The sequence below is a fragment of the Pinus tabuliformis genome, chromosome 5_2 (genome assembly GCF_031772625.1).
Source record: "Pinus tabuliformis cultivar Carrire ecotype Pingquan chromosome 5_2, CPIR1, whole genome shotgun sequence".
Taxonomy (NCBI): Eukaryota; Viridiplantae; Streptophyta; class Pinopsida; order Pinales; family Pinaceae; genus Pinus; species Pinus tabuliformis.
Genome location: NC_142306.1, coordinates 1,125,463,247 through 1,125,488,961, shown reverse-complemented (window position 1 = coordinate 1,125,488,961; position 25,715 = coordinate 1,125,463,247).

Below are 25,715 nucleotides of genomic sequence, written 5' to 3'. Positions count from 1 at the left end.
TTGCTTTGCTTTTCTCATCTTGACCATCAAGGTTAAATCTGAAATGAATATCACTTCTGCAACCCCATCTACTTACCCAGCTACTTTGCCTAGCATTTTTATTTCTTCTTGGAGGGTGCATTTAGACTTGCAGACCCTTTGTGTGCCTTTTCTTTTCCTTTGGCTTTTTCCTTTGATCATCTATCTAAGATTGCCCTTATTACTTCCAAGGCCCCAGATTAAGCAGTTGGGAACCTTAATTCTCTACCTAGCTACTTGTCTGCCAAGATTAGACTGTTTGGACAGACTTCTTTCTCTATTCTACAACAGAAAATTTAAACATGGCATGGTCCAGGTTAGGCTGTTGGACCATCCATCAAGATTTGAGTAAACATGAACCTATTCACATAGCTTGCTGTCTTGAAAATATGGGATCTTTGTACCATCAATGCAGAGCATATTTGTCCCTTGAATTTGCCAATCATGAGATATGAAACCTATTGATATAGGTACCTAACACAACCAGTGGTAGCTGGCGCATCGGAGATTGATCCTCTACTTGGTGGCATTAGTGTACAAGATATATTTGGTACTACTATAGAGCTAGAGAGGAACACACCATTTCTTTCTCGGGTGCTCTTCCAGTCGGAAGATAATATTGAGGTAGAAGAGCTCTCGGAGTCGATTGCGGCTCTGAATTCTCCTCTCCCTTCTGATCATCCAAATGTATTGTTATATGTCAGAACTCTGACACACAGGCCTTCAAGCCCAGGTCCACACACATCTATCCCTTCAATGACCACTGCTGGAAGCATGGCATCCACCACGAGTGTTGCGAGTATGCAGACTCCCATGTCAGTGCAAGGGGGAGGAACTATTTCCATCCCCTCTACATCCTTATTTGGGTCTACTACTAGCACATCCTTATTTGGGTCTACTTCCATTCCGTCGACGAGTGGAAGTTCTCAAGCCAATGCATCCAGTTTTGGATTCTTCCCTTTTGGAATGCCCTCTCAAGGTATTCCTTCAGCTCCATTAAATGTACCATTAACTGCCTCCACGTCCATGATGAGTGGATCGACTTCTTTTTAGGGTTTCCCTTTTGGGAGTGGTCATATACCACATTCCAATCCGATGGTAGGATCTATGCCTTTTCCTTTCACGAGTCAAGGCAGCAATCCCTTTCAGAGTTGGACAAACCCTACGGTTAGTGTGGCAGGAGTTGGGAATCCATTTTTCGGCCAATAAGGGAATGTTTCGTATTCCTCAGTTAATTCATTTCGAAGTTTTCCACCCTTAGCTAATGCTTGGAATCCTTACCAGGGGCTGTCAGCTCCTTAGAATAATTCATTAAGACGAAACTTTGCTGGTTATGGAGGTTTTTCGGCTGGAGTTGGTCAAACTCCGAGTTTTGCTGGACCACAAGGTTCACCTTTTGGTTTAGTAGGTTCTACCAGTTACATTAGGCAACCTGGTGCCTTTCAAAATCTAGGTCATTCTTTTCAGACTTTTGGGAACCCTGCCCAATTTGGGTGGAATCCCCAAGCTCATCCATGACTTCCTTTTCTGGCCACACTTAATCTACCAGACTTGACTAAGTTGATGAATGATCCAATCAGATACAATCCAGCTTGGCCTCTGGTTCCAACCAAACATCCATCGGATATTCCAAAATTCGAAGGGAAGAGTGGTGAAGACTCGAGTGACCATGTAACCACGTTCCATTTATGGTGCTCATTTAACTTCCTGATTGATGATTCGATTAGGTTGAGATTATTTTAGTGCACCTTAACTAGGAATGTGGCTAAGTGGTATATAGAGTTTCTAGGGAGCACCTTTACGTCTTTCACCAATTTGGATAACATTTTCCTAAACCATTTTTAGTTAGCTATCCGTTACGAAGCCAAAACTGAACTTCTGGCCAATTTCATCAGGACATGACTACTCACATTTCGGATCTTATCCAGGAATGGAGAGAGAGAAAAAGGCTCATTAAAGCTGAAATTCCACCTGAATTCTGTCTCGAATGGTTTTTAAAATCATTACAACCTGAGATCTCCAAGGATGTTTCTATGTTTGGAGTTTATTCTGAAGAGTAGGCTATCTTACGCGCCCAGTAGTTAGAACTAATATATTCTCAGTCTGGGACTCTTAAGAAAATCTTTCCTGATGCTCCTAGATCCACAGTTGATATAGCCAAATCGAAGCCAAGCCCGCATGCTGATGGTACTATTGGATCGATTGATGTGAATGTGGTGAACCTTCTGAGCCAATTGCAACAATTGTCTATAGAAACTGCTTCTTCCAATCAGGTTGCACCGTCTACTCCTACACCTTCTCAACCTTCTTTCGTAAATGTTGTTCAGGCTTCTAACCCCAAAGGAAATCAAAATTCTGATGGGAAGAAGAAGGGACAAGGTAAAAAGAAGAATCAGGATGGGAAGGGTAATGCGAACAAACTTGGCAATGGTGCTGGTGAGGGTGGAAAAGAGTCTAAGAAGAAAGTTAAATTTCCATGCAAGTTATGCAGTGGAGACCATTTAACTCATCTCTACCTGAAAATTCAAGATGCTCAATGCTTGTTAGTGCAGCAAGGGTCTTCTAGCTCCCAAGTTGTCTTAACTAACCCTTTCCCCCAAGGGCAACAGTTGCTTGCTGGCACGAACTCAAACCCTGGTACCTCTGCAAGGGGTAACCAGGAGGGGGATAATTCCTCAAATGTTTTCATGATGAGTTCTAATGTCAATGTGGCTACACGATCATGGGATTATGGTGAAGCAGAAACATCTAAGGATAAATCTATTCCTGGAACTATGGATCCACTTCATATTGAGCGACCCTCTGTCGAGTCTATACCTCAAATACCGAAAGGTTCTGCCAAGCGTGCTTCTATCAACCCTAATGCTAGGGTAGCTTAGAACTACTCCATTGTTGAGGATCTAGCTCAAATTCCTTGCACTATGCCTGCTTTAGAGGTACTACAGTCATGTCCTACTCAATGAAGTGCTTCACTTTTAGCAATTGGGGCAGTTGATCCAAACAATTCTTTAGTGCTCACTTTTGAGATGCTCAATGTCAAAAAGAGACTTCCTCATCATATGGCTTTTCAAATAAAGTCTACTTACTGGAAAATTAACATTTTTTGAATAGTTATAGATGAGGGAGCTTTCACGTGCGTAATGTCAATGTCATGTGGGAAGGCCATTGGATCGCCTTCAGCCGTTCCTTCACCCACTCTCTTGACAGCATTTGACGGACACTCTCATAGGCCACACGGGATTATCCCGACCTTTCCTATATGTGTTGGAGGAAAGGTCGCTAATATCGAAGTAGAAATCATCGATGCCAACCTAGATTACAATATCCTCTTAGGATGGAATTGGATTTATGAAATGGATGTCGTAGTTTCGACTCTATTTCGAGTCCTTTGTTTTCCTCATGAGGAAAAAATTGTTAAGGTTGATCAATTGGATTATTCTCCAGTTGACCCTCATGCAATTTTGGATTCTACTGTTCCGTTGGTAGATAACCCCCGTTAACCTATCGAGAATCTAGGAGTTGGGATGTATTCTTCGTTGATGGATACATTTGATCTTCCCACTCCTATAGCTAGAATCAATGCCATTTCGTCCTCCAAAGAGTCTTCACAGGAAGAGTTCTTGCGGACTCGTTATTTTTCAGACCCCTGGACCTTACCTTCGCCTACAAACACATTAGATGAAGGACAAGTTGGTGGAATGGCATTCCCTATGTCTACAGCAGAGCTTAGATATCAGTCTATCGTTAACTCTACAGATGACCATCCTTCTCCTTTTTCAGAGGAAGAGTTAGATGGTGATGTGGCCCTAGCTTGGACCCTTGACTCTACTTCTGCTGTGGATTGCTTAGATACTATTTTACCATCTGAGGAAGCAATCTTAGAAGCAATGACAGGTGTAGATCGACCTTGGGAAGATTTACACCATTGTTCATATTTCCTTCCCCCATTCTAGGAAGTTGAATCTAGGTTCTCCAATATACTTACTAGCGATGTTTGTATGGTTTCAAACCCTTTGGCTCTAGCACACATCCGTGTCGAAGGTAATATGTTGGTCATTTCAAAAACCGTATCGATAAACATCTCTAGGAACCCTAATGTGATAGAAAATGTCTTCATCGGAGCCGAGTGTTCCCCTGAAGAGATTCAAATTTACATTGACCTCTTTAAAGAGTTTCGGGATGTATTCGCTTGGTCTTATGAAGAAATGCCTGGTATTGATCCATCCATCATTCAGAATGAGATCAAGACATATGAAAATGCTAAGTTGATTTGTTAGAAGCTTCGGTCAGTCAAACCTAGGAAAGCAGCAGCTATTAAAGCTGAAGTAGAAAAGTTGCTCAAGGCAGGTTTCATATACCCTGTTCCTCTAACGAATTGGATTTCTAATCCTATCCCAATTGATAAAAAACAAGGAACGATCCGAGTGTGCATTGACTTTAGGGATTTGAACAAAGCTTGTCGGAAAGATAATTACCCACACTGTTTATTGATCAAATAGTTGATGAATGTGCTGGTAATGAGATTTTATCCTTCATGGACGGATTCTCCGGTTATAATCAAATATCTATCTATCCAGAAGATCAACATAAGATAGCTTTCATATGTCCCTAGGGTACCTTTTCATACAAAAGATGCCTTTTTGTCTTGAAAATGCTGGAGCCATGTTTCAGTGGGCCATGTCTTATGCTTTCCACAACATCAAGCATGTCATTGAAGCATACTTGGATGATTTAGTTGCTCGTTCTTGAAAGAGAATAGATCATCCTAGTCACCTTCGGTTAGTTTTTGAGAGATGTCGATTTTACAAGATCCGGTTGAATGCAAATAAGTGTGTTTTCGCAGTTACATCTGGTCAATTGTTAGGGTTCATTGCATCAACTAAAGGGATTCGAGTTGATCCCTTCAAGGTAGAGGAAATAGTTCAGTTGCCTCCCCCGTCTTCCATCTGACAACTTCAAAGTCTTCAGGTGAAGGAAAATTTCTTCAGATGGTTTATAGCAAATTATGTTGAGATAACTAAAGGATTTATGTGTTTGCTATGGAAAGGAGTTCCATTTTTATGGGATGAGTTTGTGCAATGATCTTTTGATGCCTTGAAGCAGGCGTTAATCTCTGCCCCACTTTTGAGTCCATCAGATTATGGTAGAGATTTCATTTTATATCTTGCAGTCACAGAATCAACCATAGGTATGGTTCTGGTTTAGGAAGATGATGCTCTCACGGAGCATGTCATTTAATACTTGAGTTGAGGCTTGGTAGGCCCTGAACTACGCTATTCTCTGGTTGAGAAATTGGCCTTGGCAACTGTCCATGCTGTCCAGCAGCTTCGCCATTATATTCTGCTATGCAAAAAATTTGCCTTAGCGGCAGTCAATCCTTTCCAATTTGTCCTTAGTAGGCGAATGATTGGGGGCAAATACAATCGATGGATTGTTATTTTACAAGAATTTGATCTCGAGTTCTTGTTGACCAAGTCTAAGAAATCATTGGTTTTTGCAGAATTAATTTCTGAGCTTCCTTGTGGAGAAGATACTATTTATGAGGAAAGTTTCCCAGATGAACATCTATTCCTCATATCTTCACAAGACCCCTGGTATGGAGATATCATCATCTATCTCCAAACTTCGAAGTTCCCTCCTACTTCCTCCAAGGATGAACGTCGAAAATTACGTCACCTGGCTAAGAACTATGTCATCATTGGTGATACATTATATCACCAAGGGGTTGATTCAATCCTTAGGTGTTGTTTAACCTTAGAGGAAGCAGAGTCTATGCTTAATGATCGCCACAGTGGAGCTTGTGGTGGTCATTTATCTGGGCTTGCAATAGCCCAAAAAATCTTGCATGTCTGCTACTTTTGGCCTTCACTTTTTAAATATTGTATTGAAGCAGTCAAACATTGCCACCCTTGTCAAGTCTATACTCAAAAGATGCGTGCGCATATAACTCCTCTTTTTCCTGACATCACTGTTGGTCCTTTTACAAAGTGGGGTATTGACTTTACTACTTGTAATCCGCCTTCAGCAGTGAATCACAAGTACATTATAGTGGCCATAGACTACTTTACAAAGTGGGCTGAGGCCATGCCAACTTATAAAAATGATAATGAAACAACGACATTGTTCCTCTTCAATCAGATTATTTCTCGTTTTGGTATCCCGAGAGAGATTGTCACTGACCATGGCAGTCATTTCCAGAATCAACTGATGTCCGAATTGGCTCTTAAATTGGGCTTCCCGCAGGAGCTTTCATCTCTATATTATCCTCAAGCCAATGGGCAAGTCGAAGCCGTGAATAAGTCCCTCAAGATGATCTTGCAAAGGAAAATTAACAAAAGTTGCCCCAATTGGCACCTCATTTTGTATCTAGCTCTCTGGGCATACCGAACCTCGGTAAAGACTGCCACCGGTTTTACACCTTTTCAGTTAGTTTACGGGCTGGAATCTATTTTTCTTGTTGAGTGCAAAATTCCATCCCTTAAGCTGGCTATTGAGCTCCTTCCAAAGACCTCTAGTCTCAAAGAGTGCCTCCTTCATTTGGAACATCTCGATGAGTAGTGTCAAGATGCCACCATAATTAATGAGGCTCATAAGAAAAGGGTTAAAACTCAGTACGATAAAGCTGTCCGTCCTTGAGTCTTTTTTAAGGTGACCTTGTCTTGGTCTATGAACAAGATAAAGATGCCTTGGGGGCAGGAAAATTCAAGTCTATGTGGTATGGTCCCTTTATAGTGAAACGATTTTTAGGAAAAGGGGCTTATGAATTAGTCGATTTTGAAGGGAACAAGTTGGCGAAGCCCCGAAATGGGCTCTACCTCAAGAAGTACTTTGCTTAGGTTATGGCCGAGCAATGGCTTCTTTGTATATTTTGTATTTTTGTACATATTCTATCGGGAGTTTTTGTGATATCGACACTTTTTTGATTTGCTTTGGTAGGTGTTGATGGATGACTTGGTCTATTTTGGATTCGCTGATGGTGCTAGTTAGCACACTCAGAACCTTGCTTCCGCAGCTTGGGTGATTTATTATCCAACTGGTTAGTTGATGGTGTCAAGGGGAGTATGTATTGGTTCTGCGTCAAATAATATTGCTGAATATACTGTCGTCATTAATTTACTATCCGAAGCTATTTCTTATGGAATTGATTCGTTGGTAGTGTATCTTGACTCACAGCTGGTAGTGTCACAATTGAATAACATTTATCGATTTTGGGATCCTTATCTATATCACCATTTTTAGAGTGAGGGTGTTGCAAAGATCATTTTTTTTATTACTTATTTGCACATTCCACGATCTGACAATTCATTAGTGGATTCTATTGCTAATCAAGCATTAGATTGGCATATCATTCATTCATCAAGATAAAAACAAACATAAAAAATCTGGAACTGTATATATATATATATATATATATATATATATATATATATATATATATATATAGATATAGATATCATAAAACCACCCGTGTGTACATAAAGTGTTTCAAAAATAATATACAAAATCATGACTAAATGCCCATAATCATGTCCAGTCTATCTATGACCTGGCACAGGATAAGCGGCTAAGAAGGTGACCACTGCGTTGTCCACACGGCGAAGAATGCGAACCCAGTCTCATGGTATTCCTACCATGCAGTGCTGCATCTCCTTAGGTAGGTCTTCTACGGCCACCATCAATACCTGGTGAGTCAATCTCACCAAGTTTCTTTGGACTATGTACAAGACCCTCTCTATCTCTGCAATCGCCTCTTCGGCACCTCTTTTGTGACGCCTGTGCCGAGGAAATCCATTTGGTCATACTGGGCCCACATCTGGAACATGATCATTATGTCAGTATTTTAATCCCATCAAAAATATTTCTAAAGTTCATTTTTCATATTTAAAAAACAAAAAATTTTAAAATTGATAAAACTTAAAAAATGGTTACCTATCTCTCCCCATGCAGCATTTGGTGGCAGCACCAAGTCCGGATCTCCTCCGAAAGCCATGCTATCATAGGGATAGTCGTCCACAACGATGATTTGTTGTTCCCACTAGGAGAAGAACTCATCATCGCAAGCAGTCCTTGGCACGTCCCCACCTCCAAGGCGTTTCATCAAGTCAGCCCATCTTCCCAACCGAGGATCTCGGGGGCTACTGATAGAAACTGATACTCTGGGACATAGCCCAGGAACCTTCTCGAAGATGAAGGAGCACAAAATTGTCCCATATCCGAAATTTTTGGTCTGCCCTTTCTGAATGGAGGACAACTGGCTCTTCATATTGGTCAAAATAGGTGTACACCAATAAAAAAAAGTGGTGAGACACTCCACGGCCAAGCTCATGGATACTCGCGACGCTTGGTGCAATGAGGTTGATCTGTTTAGCTTGGCTGTGGTGAACAATAAGATCTTCAGGGACAAGCTCTCCACATGTTTTATTGGAATCTGGCTTCCAATTTTCTCCGGATGCCCAGGACAGTATATATGTACATAGTCTTCCACTGAAAGACTACCTCGTGTCCGGCCAGTCGAATGTACAACTTCTCCTCTCCAGGAGAGACCAGTGATAAAGTAAATATCTTCTACCTCTATCCTCAAAGGCATTTGATCAATCATAAATGCATCATCTTTGATACTCCAATAGTGGATTAACATTTCAAGCAAGTGGGTGTTGGCCTTCATATTTGGCATTTTGAAAAATTTCAATAAGCCACATCCCCTCAATGCATCTAAGGCCTGCTGATCATTCATAACTTCATTATCAATGGTAGTATGCTCCCTCTCTCTCCATGTGATTGTCATCCTAAAAGAAAATTTAATTTCAATCGTTAGATTTTTGTTTTTAAATTTCAAACCATGTATACGCGGGTCCCTTTCATACACAGTCGCGTGTAGGGCCTGTGTGTACGCGGGTTTATAATATCCAACCCGCATATACGCCGCGTTGAAATTTTTAACATAAATTCCTACAGTCAAATCTCAATTAAAATTTCTAAAAACAATCATAAAGTAATGCAAGCTTGAATTGGGGGTTACCTAATGATTTTGATCCAATTTGAACGGTCCAATTCTTTGGGGGGAAAGTTTTCTCTTTTTTCTCCACAAATTTTGCTCTCAACACAAATGGTACAAATGGTGAGTCAAAAAGTCATTTTATAAGCTTTGAAAATGTCAATTTTTTTCAAAACTTGATTTTTTTCGTCTCATGAATCTTTTAACTTGTGAGCTTGGATTGTCGGGAATAGGTTGTTTTTTCAAGAAATTTTGGATGCTTCTTCAGAAATTTCACATTGGTTCCATGACTGCTAACCCATCATGGCAGGTATTGTTTACTTACTGGCATATAGGTTAGGGAAACCATTTTTTCTGTTGCATTTTGCATACTAGCCTCCATTTGTCAATACACTTGCCATAGGGTCGATCCCATCGTGTTATGGTTAGTAAACCATGTTCACTTGCCGATTTTTAAATCATGACACGATGGTAGAGCCATCCTTTACATGGGCATCGTAGTTAGCACTTCACTAACATTGGTTTCCCATGTTGTTTTATTGCGTAGGCTTGAGAGTCCTCTCTAGTCCCGCCATGACTTGTGCATTGAAGACTCATTCCTCTTTTCTTATTCGCTTTGTTCTGGCCTTATACCCTACAGGCTCTTTTGTGTTGAGTTGTACTACTGCATTGCATTTTTTACCATTTGCACATTTTGGCCTTGAGCCGGCTTCACTTGGACTTGTGTTTAAGCCACTTTTTGACCATGTCTTCTACAAACTCAAACTTGTAATCCCTTAGCTTCTACAACTTGACACACCCTCAGACCCGTGGAAGGAACATCCCTTTGAGTGTCCTTGACCAACTTTGCCTCCCTGCATTGAGCATAGGATTGTTCCCATCCCAGGAACTAGATCATATGTTTCAATGACACTCATTCTTTCCATTGTACTATAGCATTCTTTTATTCTTTTTCCAGCTTAAAGAAAAGGACAAAAAAATTATATATTCCAAACAAGAGCGGGAACAAGACAACATTTCCATATATTGTTGGTAGCTAGAGTCAGTTGTGTCGCCCTTTAACAAATCACACAAAATAAAGTCTCTCCTCCATTTGGGTTGGATATAGTTTGACTTAGGTACGCCTTAACCTTGCTACTGAGTCAGTTCTCCTCTGATCGGTTATCTCTTCCGATCATATGGAGAGTTTGTTCGTGCCTCTTGCATGATGAACTTATATAGAGTTATCATATCCTGCCACATAGTCATCATTGAGTCGTGCTTTTGTTCAAGGGAAGTAAGCCTGAGTTGGCCTCTCTGCAGTGTCTCTTGACCTAATTTTCAATCGGCCATCCCTGGTTGTCAGTGTCTTGTTTGTCATCACATCAGTTATATTGGTCCTTTACTCGTGCCAGTCGAGAAAGTCTCCATTGACTTCTTGCTGGCAGGTTTTGTCCTTATCAACGATGACATATTGCTCTGAGGGTAGGCCTAGAGCCGCACCTTGGCCCTATTTTCATTATTGATAGGTCACCTTGTGCTCAGCATCGATCAGTATCATGGGTCTTTGATTGAGTGGTTTCCCTTGTGTTTGACATCAAATTTCATTATCACACATTGGGATTCATGCAGTACCTTGGTTTCCATTTGACCCTATTGGTGGATTCCTCGCCTCTGTGTCAGATTTCATTATTGGTTGGTTCAGAGGGTTTCTATCATGTGCTAGCTACATCTTGTGTACACTAGAAATGTGCTTCGATCAGGTTACTACATCTTTTTTTCATTCAATTCCTTCCACATTATTGGCCTACGGGTTACACTTGCGCTAGATTGATGAACCCTTCCTTCTAGCAGATCTTTCCCTATCAACTATGACTCATTGCTCTGGGGCAAAGATCTGGAGTCCATTTGGCAGTACATTGGGGTTTGTAGTCATCAGTGGCAGATCCTTCGCTATTGACAGTGGGAACCATAATTGTCCCTTGATTGATAGATTCTTCCAGGTGTTCGACCTCAACTCATTTATTTGCACTTGTTAGATTGTACTGGGTACCTTGACACTCCTTGCCATTATCGGTGAGTAGTCTCGCGTTTGTTAATGGTATACATCAATGACCGGTAATCAAATGATTTCTCACATGTTCGACTTCAAATCATTTATTCCCATTGTGCAGAAATGTACCACGGCGGTCGGTGAAGACCTCGGGTTGCATCAACATTCTTTGGTTCACTTGTCAGTTGCTCTTGTTGCTGCTAGTTGACACCATTCCACCTTATATGTTGTAGTCCTTCACAGTGACATCTTATATGCTGGCATCCGAGTTGCGATGCAGTATCATCTTATTCCATCATGTTCATTTGGTACTATTGGGATCAGCTTTTGATATCCGTAATCAACTTCATCTTCCAGCTTCATTGATCATCTTCTTATATGTGATATTCAGACATGTACTTGTTCGATCATGATTAGATGATCCATTATGTACTTTCAGTTCTTTATACTTGTATACATAGTGGATCTGCTTGTACTTGATATGTGGACATGCTTTACTTTCTCTGAGCATGGATATTCCTGCCTCAGATAGTTGTTTCTTTCTGATCTTCTTTTTCTGGCTTGGCAGGCTGAAATCTGGTGAAGTCCTTCTCAGTTTTTGACAAGTTTCCTTTCCATATACTTAATACATTTTGGCCATCATGTACCCCTTCTGACCTCATATATTAGGGGGCATCTGTTATAGCTCCAAATATCACCCTTGGTATTTGTGATGCTTGGTTTATGGCCTGGGGCAACCCCTCCTTCCAGACTTGGTCCAAATATTTTAAAAATAGTGTTTTACTTCCTGTATGCTACTTTTCCCTATGATAAAAGTGTGTACACACGGGTCAGTCTATACCCAACCCACGTATATGTGTTAAGACACTTAAAAAAATTAAATTTCCTTAATTATGGGTGGAGATCACAAGTTTTGCCTATTGATTACCTCCTAGTGTCCATGGCCCAACTGTTTCCCAACTAAAAAACTAATTTGGGAGAAGTATAAAAAGACTTCAATGGGAAGGCCTTAAGGAGGAGAGAAATTATGGAATTACTATGCTGAGATTATCCCCTAATCAAGCATGAAGTATCCTTGTGCTTCAAGCACTTCCCCAAGTTCAGGAAACCCTTGTTTCCTTGAGTGTTGATATTCTTTCACTTGTTGGAGATATCATAGTATTGGTTATGGAAGGAGGCTGTTGCAGACAGGAACTAGACGGTGGAGGACGGTTCTACTTGGAGCTCGAAGAGGAAGACTCAGGTGAACTTTTTCCATGTTTTATTATAGTTTTCTACAATAAAAAGAAATGTTGTCTTGTTCTTAATATCGACTTTGTTTATGCATCAGATGTTATTGTTATGGTTTATATATGAATGACTATTTCAATGCATAACTAACCATCTACTTATATGATATAAAGTTGATTTTACTAAAATGCTTTATCTATATGCTGCTATGTGTATTCAAATTGGTTGATTTCCAGGTTCAAAGATCATTAGGAGTTGCAGAGGGTTTGAATCCTGGCTAGAACTACCCAAACGAAGGACATCCGGGTAAGTTCATCCTCACATAGTTAGTTTGTTTAAGCATGTTGCCTGAGTTGAATGCTTGTTTCTTGCTGTAGATGACTCCTGCTCTGATAGGGTTCTAACCCAAAGCCCTAGGGGACTTATTCCCTCAACAACATGGGGACTCTTTGACCCCTCCAACCGAACAATCAACCATAAAATGGCCCTCATAGACCTGGACCTTATCCTCTCTATGGGGACTCTGTTGCTGACAAGTCCACTCTCAGGGATGCAATAGGATTGCACCAGCTCTAGGGTAGATTGTGGATCTGGCCTTCCCCCGGTGAGGTTTGCCTGTGCCCCATGGCATGACAAACCAGTTAAAAAGTATATGTCATCATGGTCAATAGCCAGCTCATGATCTGCAATCCTGAACACTTGCTCGTGTTCATCCCAGCGCTGGATAATCCATCTCAATAAATCCTCTTGTCTTTTCATCAGCTCCAACTTTGCATACTTCTGTAAACCGCAGCAGCGTAATGCAAGTATGCATGCTAGATCATTTTGCATCAGCAATTCCTAGCTATCATGGGCCCGTTCTCTCCATAGGCTAGTCATTATGGCCTGAAACCTATGCAAAATAACCCTAAAATTAGTCAAAATGGGGCAATACAACTTCAGGAATCACTGCATGAGGTTATAAACTATGCCCTTAAGCTCTAACGCCCCCCCCAGTGGTACACAGGGAGGATTAATGCCCTCTAGCAGGTCGTATAGGGCGTTTAACACTCCCTACAGGCCATCTGGAGGGCGTTAGTGTGCAAATACTACTTTAGGGCACCTCAGATCTGCAAAAATCCACCCCAGAAATTGATAAGAAAGGTTAAGAAATGCATAGAGAATGGTTTTAGCCTCTACCTGGGACTGATGACATGTTGAATGGTTTCCCGGATGTCCTGTAATGGTCCGCAGAAAATATGCTCCTGTTTGGCTCCAAAACACTCTCACAATTCTCAAATAGTGAAAATAATGCATGTGAAAGCTCAAAAAACTTGCTTATATTTATGTTTGGAGACATGATTTTTTGAAATCATCAAGAGGTAGTAGTCCATTCCCCATGATCTTTTATCATGCATGAACCCATATGGATAGGAACTGCTGCTTTTTTATGCTTTTTTTCTACTTTTGATGAAAGTACCCTCAGGAACGAAAAGCAGTAAAAGCTGCATGCAATTCTCAAAAGAGTGCTTTTCTTTTATTGGATATTTTCTTGCTCTCAAAAATTGAAAAATCCCTAAGTTTGTCATCGTTGGGCTCGTTAAACACATATGACAACGGTCCGAGCAACTCTTTTTCACTCTTTTTCTAGCTCATTAAACTGAAAAAGATCATTAGATCATTCTTTTTAGGCGCTTTTTTCTCGCTCATAAAACTGAAAAAATCCCGAGTTTTTTTCTTTAAGCTCGTTAAATATTTATAAAGATGATCCAAGCATTCTTTTAAGTACTTTTCTCGCTCATTAAACTGAAAAATCCTGAGTTTTTGTCATCGGGCTCATTAAAAATCTACGATAGCAGCCAGAGCACTTGCTTTTTTGGGACCATTTCTCGCTCTTAAAATTGAAACAATCCCCGAGTTTTTCCCCTTCTTTGGGCTCGTTAAATCTACGAAGAAGGAATGAGCAGTTCTTTTACCTCTTTTTCCTTGCTCAATAAACTGAAAAAGATACCTTGAGTTTTCTTCATTTGACTCGTTAAAATTTGATGAAGGTATTGAGTTTGTCATCGTGTGACTCATCAAAAATTCACGACGAAAAAAAGTTTAGTCCGTCTCCTCATACTTGTAACAAAATGAGGTGAACATCTATTAAACATAGGTTTCTCTTTATTCGGATTCAATATATTAACTCACGGAAAAGTAATCGATCCGGGTATACTATTAACCTTTTGTCACACCTGGTTAACAACTATGACAAAGGGACCACCCTGGAGTCATTCTTTACGATCTTTTCAGACTCTCTAAATATGAAAAGACCACTGAGTTGTCTAGTCTGGACTCATTAAATTATACAGACAAGATATAGAGTCGCTCTTTTTACGATCCTTTTCAGACTCTCAAAACATGAAAAGATCGATGAGTTTTCCTGTCTGGACTCATTAAACTAATCAGATAGGGCATAGAGTCTCTCTTTTTGTGATCCTTTTCAGACTCTTAAAACATGAAAAGATCGATGAGTTTACCCGTCTGGACTCACTAAACTAATCATATGGGGAAAGTAGACAATACAACTACATTAAGTATTAGAAAGCATAGTTTGGCAGCAATCGTTCCCTTGAACATGGCACCCCCTCAGATAAACCTTCCTTGTGACTGCCTCTCAATATGAATCCTACCATCCTATGAGTTTAGCCTAAATACCCCGATGTTCTTGCATCTCTGTACCTCAGCCTTTCTTCCTCTCCCAAGTTGCGTATATTGTTTTTTGGAGACAACTCATCAGAATGATCCTATTATGACATTAGATCCGCATTGTGCTTATCGGCGGCCAACATCGTCATATCTCTTTTATGAGAAAATCACTCTGACATAGCTACTGAGCATGGGAATGCCCGACTCAGGACATGATTTTAGTTGTTTTATATATATGTGTTGTATTAGGTTTCCCGTACCACTCGAAGCTCTGATCCTCTCTCTCTTTTTGTCGAAGAAGGAAAATTACAGTTAAGTAAAGTATTTCGGCCATCGTCGCAGCCTCTGATCTCACATTTTAGGGGGCATCTGTTATACATAAAAATGACCCCCTCATCAGCTCAAAGGGGAAAGACATGATAGTTGAAGCAAAGACAAAGATCACATGCCTTGTTTCCACACTAACATTGGCTTTACACTGACAACCTGCTTTATAAAGCTTCTCTATAAGCCTAAGGGAGCGTTAGTGACCCTACTAACTCTAGTTGTTAGTTTGAGAATAGCATTAGTGGATCCTAATGAGCATCTAGAGGTCAAAGGAGTGAATTGACTCATAAATATCTCTATATTCCCTCCTAAATCTACTCAGAAAAGCAAGGAAACATCTCAAGTTTGACCTATTTGTGGGATTTCTAAATCCTAATGAAGGAGGAAAATGGGAAAGAGATGAAAAGCATGGCAACATCATTGCTTTTACCTTAAGAGACTCATGGAGAAACTTGGAAACCCTAACTCAATTGCTACATGAGAAAAGCTAGGGCTATGGTGATAGAGGTCAGATCATTTGAAAGGATAGCTTACTTGATTGTTGAGTATAGTCTCAAATCTAAGCATAAGAAGTTGGTAAGAAGGGAGAGAGAGAGAGAAGCTGGAGGGGTAAGGGAAGGCTGATGCAACAGATGGTTGTAATCACTCTTCTGACATTAATATAGAACTGCAGTTGTACTGTCTACTCTGTCATGTTGGTACTATTCATTTACTTGTTTGTCCAATACCTTTTAGCGTGAGTAGCTTAGTTATGTGTAACTAGATGTCTTTTATGTATTCATGTGTTAGTTATCAAGGTTGTATACTGTGATTATGCTTATCTCTTCTATGTGCAGGACTTGATCAGGAGTCAACTCAGGTGACTTCCACCTAGCTGCATTGTGCTCTCCAGCGAATCTACGTAGAGGCTTGAGGTAATCAATCTGTCCTAATTTGATAGTTAGTTATTGTTTATGGACATGCATGTAACTTTGTGACAGATGTAGACAATCTTACAGTCTGCCAAAGGTCCTAGGAATACCTTTGAGGGTATCTCCATTCTCCATACACCGTGCATTTTATCCTATAGCATTCATCTCTGCGAAGGGACGAGGAAGAGCTCATGAAGGTCTCACCTCGAAGTGCGATCCATCTAATCAGGCAAAGAATTCTGTGAATACCACCTCCACCCACACCGCCACCAACTTCACCACAATCACCTCCATCTTCACCCATACCACCTCCACCAGCACCACGATTCAATATGGAAACAAGCACAGTGAAGTTGCATGTGTTCAAAGGTTTGGGAAATGAGGATCCAGAACAATTCTAGTTCATGGTAAGGGTTGTATGGGAAGCACAAGGAGTTACAGATGACAATATAAACAAAGCGACACTGGTTAGCACCCTGCAGGATCATGCGCTGACCTAGTATATTAAGCACTCCAATGATAATCCAAATACGGGAATCACAGATATCCAAGAAGCGCTAAACAGAGAATTTAGCAGGCCGAAGTCTGAAGCACAGTCAATCATTGGATTCAAATAGATCACAATGCTACCAGGCAAGACTCCTTGGGAGCTGAATGAGAGGTTGAAATATACGATTCGTGAAGCCAATATGAATCTGATGGATGGACAACATTGCGAGTGGTTTGTAGCTTCGCTAACCCCACATCTAAGGAGTGTGCTATCGTAGCAAAAGATAAAAACTTAGGCAGAGGCCTTAGAGATCGCAATGAGGCTGCAGGAGACCCTGATGTAGGATCCTAAATTGGGAGTTCAACAAATCCACGCGCTGCTGAAGAATTTATGCCTTGAGATGCAGATTCTGAAATAGGGCAGGATGGCTTGACCAAAAGTGCACGAAGAGGTATGGTGCGTAAAATGCAAGGGTCAGGGTCATGACAAGGACCACTGCTTGGTTTTTGCAAATTACCTCACAAGAGGAGGACCAATTCCCCTAAGACAAGAAGTGCAAGCAGGACCTAGCGCAACACCGGCTTTGTGGTGCACGATATTTCAAATAACAGGAAAACATGCCATTGACAATTGTCACTTGTTACAGAAGTACACGCAAAATTTGCAACAGTTGTTCCACAACTTTTGTAGGTCAGTGGGACACGATGAGAACACGTGTAGAAGCTATGAGTTAATGATTGATAGAATGCCCACCTACATATTTCAGTCCGAAATGCGGCCCCTTGATCAAAATGCAGGAATGGCGCAGGGGCGTGGATGAGGCCGAGGTGGAGGAGGACCTGGAAGAGGTCGCAGACAGTTGATATGCTACAATTGCGGAGGGCCAGGCCACTATGCCCACGATTGCACAAATCCAACACACCCGTCCTATTTGTATTGTAACTTGTTTGATCATGAGATAGAATATTGTCCTACACTGATAGCTAGGATACGCAACAAAGGAGCGCTACCGCCTCCCCTGATTCAGAACCTGCAGATGATGAGGTCTGAGCCGCACGAGGAAGATTTGAATGTAAACATTGTGCTCCGAAGTGGAATCGCATCAGGAGATGACAAAGGCAAGCAACCATAAGATACTACTTTGGTTTGTAAAGCTCCGACAAAATAAGCAGAGTTTGATTTGGAGCGCACTCAGAAAACCTTCATGGAAGCCAAGAAGAGCTTCGCTAATGCCTCCACTTCAGGAAGCAAAGATAAACTGGAGCTAAAGATGGACCCATCTATGCTCACAACATTCCTGGAGACATGTTGTCACACGGAATTGGTCAAGGGTGCGGACACGACTGACCTTCCTAGAAGTCTAAGACATTCTAATGACAAACAAGACAAAATGGAGTGATCTTTCTCTAAATACACCTTTTACAACATGAAAACTACAAGTGTTTAGGCTTACCTTATTCCAAAACGTTGTTGTTGAAGTCCGTTCTTGACGATCCGGATGAGCTCCTCCTTCAAGTCAATTCCTGCAACCACAAACAATCAAACAATTACCAAGCACTTGCATTTCATATAATAAAACATATATTCAACATGCAGACCAAGGAACACATGAAATAACTCATTAACACAAGCTATTGAGAAAAATAAACCAGTTTGTATTAATAACGAAACAAAGAAACTCTTACAACCTGGCCTTGGTGTTGTGCAAGTTCCTCCCAGGGTCCATCAAGGGTTTTCCTCTACTTTGACAAAGCTCACCCTCTTCCAAGTAGAATCAAGTAAAGACAATCTCTCCTCACAAAGGCTCTAATGGAAGACCTAAATCCTGCAGCATTTACCCAAAGAAAATGTATAGCTCCAACCTCCTTTCCTTCTGGCTCAATGTCTTTATTTATAGTGCTGTAAAGAGGTTATTCAGGTCCACTATCAATGGGATCATCCCCCTCTTTGGGTGGGATAGCTCCCTTATTGATGGGATAAGTTCCCCCTTAATAGAGATACATGAACCAACTGGAGGCGCATCCATTTCATCAAACCGACCTCTAGAATGTTCTAGAAGTAACCACAAGTAACTTTTTCAAGATAAAACTCGCGCATTTTGCCTTTTACAGAGGGACGCACCTGTCCCTTAACATACAGAGCGTCCATGGACGCAAATTTTGTGAACATGGTCAGCGTCCCCGCAGGTAAGGCTAGAGAGAACCTGCGACCCCAGAGATAAACATAGTTTTTACAAGACTTTCTCTCTTCTTTGAGTTTGAGATGGATAACAGAGGCATGAGACTTGCCTAAGAGGGTAGCATGACTGTTGATTTGAGCCATACTAACTGTAAGTAGTCAAGGTGACATTTTTTAGTGTAACAGATTGCCCCCTAAAGTGCGAAGCCTGGAATAGAGTAGGGTTTTGTAATTCTAGGAAGGGTGAAGCGCTTTATCATTTCAAGGATTGTCTTGTGGATGGCCTGGTTGGAACCTGCAATTTTCAACACAAAATACATGGATAAGATTATATCATCACTGAGGTAGGCATTCCCATACTCAGATTCAAAACTTTAACTAATGGACTAACTATTCTGATACAGGAATGATCTTGCAGTACATCATTTTTATAGACTTTTGTAGACACAGTATGGACGCAGCCATCTGTTTATGATTAGTCTACATAGATAATGAATACAAAACTCCTCGCAGCCTGGATGGTAGAAACTAGATCCAGGGTCTTCACTTCTACTTCCCGAATTGGTACGATTCTAGCCATGTGATTAAATGATTCGATGTCGAACATGTTAGAAACCACTTGATTACCAGTCGATGATGTAAACTGTTAACAAGCGTGAGAGAGACCACCAGTAATGTCAATGGTTCTCAAAGTACCAAGCACAACCCGTGAAATGTGAATAGATGTTTTGATGTCGAACACTTCACGGAATCCTTTGATCGAAAGTCAATGATGTAAACTGACGTCAAAGGCGAGAAACCTGCCATTGATGCATGCAGACTTCAAGGTACTGTCGATTCCTAAGTCATCTTTCTAGATAATGTGTCGATGTCGATAGAAAGCGACCCGTTGCAGGCAAGCCCACAACACGAAATCATTGTTCAAGTTGAAGAAATGTTGCTGTAAGGACTGACTCAGGGATGGTCAAATGGATGACAAGTATTTTGCAGATGAAAGTTTTGCTTGCAGACCTCTTGAACACATAACGACACGACAGATGGCTTGGTGACGAATAACTCAAAGTTAATCCCCGGAACCCGGTTAAAGACTTTCAAAGTGGTTTGGTCAACTGTGAGGTAAAAGATTTCCCAACCCAGGTGAATGAAAAGTGTCGTGTTCAAGAGCGGTAATAAAGTTTCTTTTGAGACAAAAGGTGACAAACAGGTTCATTCTTCTCTCTTTTCCCCCACCATTTCTGGCAAGTACCTCTTTATTTTTAACAAGCTTGAGGAGGATAACATATGCTTGATTATAAGCTCATCCTTCGGACGAGTCCAACCTAGTTTAAATTCGAACCCTAGGAAGGAGTGGTTCGTTCCTGTTTGTAATTGAACAGGTCCTTTACTGTAAAAGTTTAACGAGCCCAGTATAGGAGAAACTCGGCGTTTTTCAATTTTAGAGAGTCTGAAAAAACTAAAGGAGACTCCACGTTGAACTTTTTCGTATATTTGTGTCCCTCAAGCCCGAAAAAGTATAAAATAATACCTGGGGGAACCGCTTGATCTTGCGACCAAGGAGTACTTTCATAATAGTGTCGTCAACCTGAAAAGTAAAAAGCGATCAAGGACACGTCGTTTTATTTCCTTATCGAGTTTGAAACGACAAAAACCCGGCAATCTTTTCCTGATTTTGCGGTCAGAAAAGAGCTAAAAGGGGACCGTCTTTTAATTCCGTTTTAACGAGTGTAAAAGAAACACTCGGCGATCTTTTCATGTTTTAGGAGTCAGAAAAGGGCTTAAAAGATGACTCTGATATTTTTGTTTGTGAAAAATTACAATTTCCCTCGAAATCCCTTTGTCCTGCACAAAAGCAACACATTACTCATACCTGTTTAAAATAGGCAAAAATACATTCAAAAACATCTTTTCATGGTAAAAAATGAACTAATTCATCCAAAAAACCTATAAAAAGACCTTTTACCATGTCATTTTTACCGTTTCACTGTTGAGGTTGAAAAAGGAGCTTTTGACAAGAAACTTCCCGTGGTCGCTGCGGAAAATCTGACCGTCGGAATCGAACGCCGTCTCATCCAGGTATTTTACACATCCTACTCTGCATTTCTATCCGTTTAGAATCAATTTTTAGGTCTTAGTTTCATTTTTTGGGGGGGTTTTGGTTTTGGAATGCGCCTCTCGGCGGACGCAGGTGCCCTTCGGGTGACCTGCGTCCCCCGACTTTTTCTCATACGGGAAAACGGTCGGAAGACGCAGCCCGCCTTCAGGCCAGCTGCGTCCGGGCGCCCTGTGCTACAAAGCCGGGGTGCGTCCTCCGAGAAACGCGCATTTCAAAACCCCAACTCTCTCAAAAAACCACCAAAAATTCCCAAATCAATTTCTAATTGCTATTTTTGATATGCAGGGCATTAATCATGTTAGACTGGAGAGAAAGAGAGCATGTAGAGGAAGATGAAGCTGCAATAAATCATCAACCTTCCCTGGATGCCCTAAGAGCATGCGGATTATACAAATATTGGACCATACCGGGCATGAGGGGCCAGGTAAGATTCTTGGAATGGCTGGTTGAGCGATGGAACGTTCAAGAACAATGCTTTTACATAGGAGGGCACCAGCTCGAGATAGAGCCCTCGGATGTATACTTTCTCACTGGCTTGCCAAACAGAGGTGAGCAACTCAGTCTTGCGGGGACTAGGCCGGGTGGCCAATCCCTTGATAGTCTCCGCGAGGATTGGTGCACACGTGGGGCTCACCATTCAAAAGGCATAGAGATAAAACACATCACTCTACCGGAACTCAAAGTCATAGCGTTCACGGTTACCAGAATTTGCGGCGCGGCCGCTTTACACATTGCTTCCGGATCCCAAATGCGGATGGCAATTGACTGTTACCAAGGCACCATTTTCAACTGGTGTGAAGCTGTGTCGGCTCATATGAAGAGCCAACTGACCAAGGCAAAGAACGGACGACTAAAGACTTTTGGATATGGGCCTATAGTCGTGAGCTTTGCCTTGGAGAGAATTCCAATGCTGATCCCTCAGCAACTCACTGTTGATATCTTGGGTCCTCGGCAGCCAAAGCTGATACGATGGGTTGCGGTGATGGCCCGGCATCCTGACGAGGGTGCGACAGTAGTTCGATTCTCAGATAGTTATTTTGACTGGTTAGAGGGCCAGCTTTTTGTGATACAGGACTTTCCGTATGCCGGAATGGATTTCAGAGGTGATCCGGACATGGTTCTTCCACAGGGAGAACAATGGGACGACAGAGGTACTTTTATTTTCACAAGTTTCCTAATTATGTATTTTTTGTATTTTTTATATATATCGTCTCAAAACTAATAGTAAAACTTTCAAAATGCAGATGTTGGTCCACAGCGTCCAGCCAACCTCCGGCCTTATGATAGACTACATCCAGCTGCACCGGTACCGGCCCCACAGGACGCGACAGCAGAAGTACTAGCTGAGTTGGAGCATGATCTAGAGCGTCTCACGGCAGATATACCTGAGACTACTATGGACGACATTCCTATCAGGCTTCAGCGCTTCGTAGTCGCGGTCCCTGGACCGTTTAGGAGATTTTTGCGTAAGGTAGCCCGCGCAGTGGTGTCGTACAGAGAGCACCACCAGTGATTGACTAGTCACTTTTGTAGTCACATGTGACATTTTTGACTTTTTGTACTATCATTTTGCCGATCATAAGGTGTTTTCAACCTATGATCGAAGACGATGTATATATTTTTGACACACTTCTACCTATATATATCACTATTACCGGCTTATCTTGTTTAACATGTATGATGAAATGTTTTTAAATTTACTTGCATGATTATTATAAATGTCTGTCCAACATTCGAGAAGCAATTGCATCTGCTAATGTATTCAAAGACCTTGGAATATGTTGATATTCAATGTAATCAAATTCACGTTCCAAGAGACGCACTCTCAAAAACAACCTTAATAACACAGGATTTCTAATGGCATAAACTCTATTAAGCTGTAATACAACAAGTTCAGAATCTAACCTCACTATCAAACGTCGAATTCCAAATGAAATAGATTCGGATAATAATTCAACCACTGCACTGTATTCTGCAATGTTATTCGTTGTTTGACCGAGGCTTACCCCATGCATAGAAACTAACTCGTCAGAGGGCGAATAGATAACCCAAGCTGCGGAAGAGATATTCCGTGTATTACGACAAGCACCATCAGCAAATCCAATGTATGTTTGGAGAGGCGTCGACATCTACAATATCAAGAGTAAAACCAAGATAAGCCAGAATAATGACGAAAAACCACACTCGCTAAGCTAAGCACACTGACTAAACTAACACACTTGCTAGCTAGAAAGGAAATCTAACCTATCTAAAAATTTCTCCATACCCATCATTTTAAGCATAATACCTCTTTAGGTAAAGTCCATTTCTGGGTTTACCCAAAGAGTCCCCATCAAAATCAACTAACTCATAAGCCCCTTTTGCTAGCTTTCGCTTTACAATGTAGGGCCCATGCCACATGGGAACGAATTTTCCGGCACCTAGCTTATCGTTAGCTTGATCATATAATAGTACTAGGTCTCCTTCCGAAAAACTTCGAGGGGTTACATTTTTATCGTACTGAGCTTTCATTCGTTTCGCGTGAGTCTCGATAGCTAAAGTAGCGTCACGTCGAGTCTCATCTAATTTAGCCAAGTATAATAACCGTTTCTCCTCTTCGGAAGTAGCTGGAAGTAATTCGACAGCCATTTGAAGTGATGGGATTTCGCATTCAATAGGTAACACAGCTTCTAAGCCATAAACTAGCTGGAAAGGGGTGAAACCTGTTGAATTTTTCACTGAAGTTCGATATGCCCATAGCGCCGAAAATAACATGTTATGCCAATTCGTTCGATGGATACCAATGATCCGTCGAATCATGATGACTAGAACTTTGTTGATTGACTCAACCAAACCGTTGGCTTGCGGATAATAAGGAGTAGAGCTATCGTGGCGCAAACCAAGCTGGCTTGTAAGCTCAGTCATCATGACGTTTCGAAAATGGCTCCCATGGTCAGTAATGATTGCTTGTGGGACACCAAACCTAGTTATGATATGATTGAATACGAAAACTGCAGCTGTCTTGCCGCTTGCGTCGAATGTAGGCATCGCCTCGGCCCATTTTGTAAAATAATCAACCGCGAGGATGATATACGCATGCCCCCCGGCCGAGTGAGGGTTACAAGTAATAAAGTCAATGCCCCATTTGGCGAATGGACCAGCGGCAATTATAGGGTGGAGAGGAGCAGGTGGAGCGCGCATCTTTCGATCAAACACTTGACAGTTGTGGCATGTTCTGACGGCAAGGATACAATCTTTAAACATAGACGGCCAGAAATAGCCAGCGCGCAACACCTTCTGAGCTGTGGCATACCCAGACATATGACCGCCACATGCTCCAGAGTGACAATCATTCAAAACTCTCTCAGCCTCTTCGTGAGTTAAACAACGTCGAAAAACTAAGTCTGCCCCCCGGCGATAAAGTGTATCTCCAATAATTCTGTATTGCTGGGATCGAAACCGAATTTTTCGACGGTCTTCCTTGGAAGCTTCAGGCCGAAAGGTTTGGGTTTGGAGATAGATGATTATATCCCCATACCACGGATCTAAAGTGCTAATAAGAAACAAAGATTCGTCCGCAATGGACTCCTCTGCCACAGTCTCTGTGTCAGCACTCGGGAAATCACACATCAATTCCGCAAAAACTAAAGATTTCTTAGACTTGGACTTCTCGAACTCCAAGTCGAACTCTTGCAGGATAACAATCCATTTAGAGTACTTGCCCCCTAGCAGTTGTTTTGTCAAAATATAAATCATAGGGTTGCAATCCGAAATAACGTAGTTTTGCGGAGAAGAATGTAGTGACGAAAACGCTGGACAGCTTGAACGGCTGCCAGGGCCAATTTCTCCACATGCGAATATTTTAACTCAGTTGGATTTAAGGTTCTACTAAGATAATATATCACATGCTCTGCTTTGAATTCATCTTCTTGAACTAACACCATTCCAATGGTGGAATGCGAAGCTGCGAGGTATAAGAAGTAGTCCTGGTTGTAGTTGGGAGGATGCAATAACGGTGCATGGGTCAACGCGTGTTTCAGTGCATCAAAAGATTGTTGGGCAATCTCGTCCCAAAAGAATTGTGCGTTCTGTTTCAACAACCGTGTAAAACCTTTAGTGACCTCGGCGTAGTTTGGGATGAATCGGCGTAAAAAGTTCGCTTTCCCTTGCAAACTTTGGAGTTGGCGCAAACTCGAAGGAGGAGGCAATTTGATGATAGCCTCGACTTTCGAGGGATCGACGCGAATGCCGGCTTTTGAAACAACAAATCCCAGCAATCGACCTGTTTCTATACAGAAAACACACTTGTGGGGATTCAACCGAATTCGATAATGCCTACACCTCATAAAGATTGCTCGTAGGTGGACAAGGTGATCAGCTCGATGTAAAGAATGAGCAGGCAAATCATCGAGATAGGGTTGCACAATGTGCTTGATGTCATGAAATGCATAAGACATCGCCCGTTGAAAAGTAGCGCCGGCATTCTTAAGCCCAAAAGGTAATTTGCAATAAGCAAATGTCCCCCATGGACAAATGAATGCCGTTTTTGGTTGGTCGGCAGGTAGAATATTGATTTGATTATAGCCTGAGAAACCATCCATGAAGGAAAACATCTCACTTCCGGCACAATCATCAATAATTTGATCGATATAAGGCGTAGGATAGTTGTCTTTTGGACAAGCTCGATTGATATCCCTATAGTCGATACAGATTCTTATTGTTCCTTGTTTTTTATTGACGGGAACAATATTCGATACCCAATCCGTTAACGG